Below are 3,397 nucleotides of genomic sequence, written 5' to 3' on the forward strand. Positions count from 1 at the left end.
GGCAGGAGAGGAGGGGAGGAGAGGAAGGAGAGGTGGGGGAGGAGAGGAGAGTAGAGGGGAGGGGGTTGCTTTGCACTACAATTACTGATTCGTGACATTCTTTGGCATTTGTGCATGTTTATTCATATGTGTTTAAGCGAAAGAAAATGGGGAAATGGGAGGCAGAGATCAGCTTGTGATTTAATCTAGAACTGCACTGGAGCGTGTCCAGACGTCTGGAGTGTGTCCAGCAGTTCAGCAGTCCAGAGTGTGTGCGTATGGCCACGCAGTGGTGTGTACAGACACTTCAGTGTGCATATGGACTCGTCGGGGTGTGTATTGACATAACGGTGTGAGGACCGTGGTCAAAAATGTCCTTGGCTATTTTGCAGCTAGAAGTGTAGATATATATATATGACTGACCTTCACCAGTATGGATTTTGTATTCTCTCTCTCTTCAATGGTCTTTGTTTTCTGCCTCTCCGTTGTATCAGTGTCCTCTCTGAATGGTAAAAGACATATGTGCAAGCTGATCAAATTGATTGATTACAAGCACAATCAGTGGAAATCAATAGCCCTCCCATTCTGGACACTGATTTTATTACACACACTCCCTGCCTGGCCCTTTCACTGTGGAATGACCTCAGTGCTTTAATGTACACCTACACACACACACACACACACACACACACACACACACAAATGCTGGGAAACGCTCCCATATTAATAAATGCATATCAGTTTTCTTCTACTCAGCCAGTTGCTTTAATAGATTCTCCCATGGTTGGAACCAGTCTGAATTCCACCGCCATGCCATGCTTACATCACCTTGGGAATATCTTCAGAAGTCTTCCTTCCTGCGTGGGAATCAGCAGCGACTGAAGAGCTATCAGTTTCTCCAGCTTTCGCAGACTGGAGAACCTGAGGAACATCTCCAGGGCATAATCAGTTACCATCGGAAACAGAGCTCTTCCTACGCTCTCTTCCAGTTTTGATCTCCTACATGTTTTAATCTGCATGGCTAAAACAGTTTAGACTACAGGCTGTTGTAGACAGGATTAACTCACATGGAATTATAATCAAAGAAAACATATTCTCACTTTGCATGTGGACATTTTCTTTTCACCAGGGTTCAGCAGATTATCAAACTGAGGGACCATACAGCTGTACAGCGTGGGTGCGACCATCGCTACCTCTCATTGGCTAACTCCCAAGGTCTCTAGGTCTAAGGCTTGCTCTCATTTGCTTATGGACACACATGGTTTTTTCTTCTTTGGAGCATGTTTCATGTGTCCCTTGTTACAATAAAGCACTAGTTTAAAGAGTGGACAGCCAACTTAGATATGAAATATATCAGAAAAATGTATATCAAAGCTCAGAACACCACCATTGTGCCACGTGGGAAACTAGTGTAGCGCGTTTCTACTTTTAGAAACGGGGCTGGTGGAGTTTGAACGGTGCTCTGAATGGTTCGTCCTTGGAGCAGGAGGTGATCCTCTTGCAGTCGGGCACGAGGCACCTCGTATAGGCAGAATGGTGGCCGGAGCAGGGAATTCTGGGAATGAGATGGGATAGTGAGGCAGAGGTAACTGGGAATGTCTCCACTCCCGCCTGGGTCACTTTATCCAGCCTCATCTGTGACGCAGCTCATCTCCACCCGATGTGGCGGAGCAGGCCTGTCAGAGAGAGCAGCAGGTAGTGGGGATGTTCTTACACAGCGTGGTGACATCCAGGAGGAGTGTTACGCACACACACGTGCTCAAGTGTCTCCGTGGAGATGGAGAGGTGCTGCTAACAGCTGCCGAGCAGGACAACAGCATATCGTGTGAGCTTGATGTTATACTGTGCCATCAGAATGTCAGAAACCTGTGTGTGTGTGTGTGTGTGTGTGTGTGCGTGTGTGTGTGTGTGCGTCACTACATTTTAAATAACCATTTTTTAATCAGAGTGCAGTAGTGTAGTGTGTGTGAGAGTGGATACATATGTCTCTCCTGTGTGTGGAGGAAGGAGTTGGCATGAGACAGAGAGATGTGTGTGTGTGTGTGTGTGTGTGTGTGTGTGAACACAATAAAAGGAAACACTGAGTGTGTGTGTACGTGTCAGCAATTTTGGAAGTAGCTGTATATGCTGAAGAAATGTCTAATATCTACTGGAGCACATGTCATACAGTGGACTGGCAGAGCATAAAGCATATCTCTCTCAGCTCTGCCAGTCAAGACTTACACACACACACACACACACAACCATTAGGCCCATGCACTTTGGTGCCTTTGTTTTTCATATTTTTAATAATTCCTTTTTTACTTTGTGGTATTTGGGTTAACTCAGGAGGGGTTCTTCAGCTTGTTAATGGTTAAAATGCCAGTAGTTTGGAGGCTGTGAGTGTCGCCTGCGTTCCTCGGCATGGTCTGTTGTGTTCTCGTGGGTCTCGGCTGTGGTTTGTGGGGGGAGCATTTGGGAGTGGTCGAGCTTGGAAGCAAAGAGCAGAAATTCAGCGTTTTAAAAACAGAGGTGAGGTAGATATCACTGGGACCCTGCTCGGTCGCCTTATCTCTCCCCTTCTTACTCTCTCCTTTTGAATATTACATAGCATAGTTACTGAGTCACTGTTTTTAACTTGTCTGTCCATCGAGAACACGCTTTTCGCTGGGGTCTCGTGCAAGACTTTGAAGTCTTGTTCTCGCGTCGTTCGTAGGCTGCCTGTGTGCCTCGTGCTCTCGTCTTCTGCTCCTGCTCTGCGCCAAACGCGCGCCTGCAACTCAACCAGCCCGAGAAAACAGACAATGAACCGCTGCCCGTTCCCAGCCTCGAGCTTATGAAGCAGAGGATGAATAACACTGAATCAAAATAATCCATCCAAAGGCTGAAAAACCCCCAAACAATAGGAATCTCCAAATTGGCGTTCTCAAGGCCATTGCCTGTCTCATACACAAGACATATTTCTCCCGCAGTCGATCAGCCCTCTTTACTTGTGTGTAAATACGCTTCACGGAGCCCATAATTAAATCCTGGATGCAACACTGTTAACCAAAGTAAATAATTAAATCGGGAAATAAATAAAGAAATCAACCACAGCCAAGCATGCGTAGAGGCGAAGGGAAATACTTCATTATGTGCGTTTTCCTTTGTGTTGGTTACATCAGGCGCAGCGGCCAAGCTCGATGCAGTGATAAGGCTTGGATTAGCCATCGGTGGGAAAGTGATTCTATCTCTTATTCCTCAGTCGTGACCCTTCTGGTCCTGCGAACTGCGCCGCACAGCTCTGCCATGCTGGTTGGCCGACATACAGTTTGACGCAGGCACAAACAGGGCTCGCGCACGCTAATGAAAGCTTTTTAGCAGCCAGTAATGAGAGAGCCTGGGAGAGCGCGATTAGCGCGAGCGGTAATTCACTTGCCAGCAGATGGGGTGACCCCCT

This window comes from Brachyhypopomus gauderio, unplaced genomic scaffold (genome assembly GCF_052324685.1).
Source record: "Brachyhypopomus gauderio isolate BG-103 unplaced genomic scaffold, BGAUD_0.2 sc106, whole genome shotgun sequence".
NCBI classification, from domain to species: domain Eukaryota; kingdom Metazoa; phylum Chordata; class Actinopteri; order Gymnotiformes; family Hypopomidae; genus Brachyhypopomus; species Brachyhypopomus gauderio.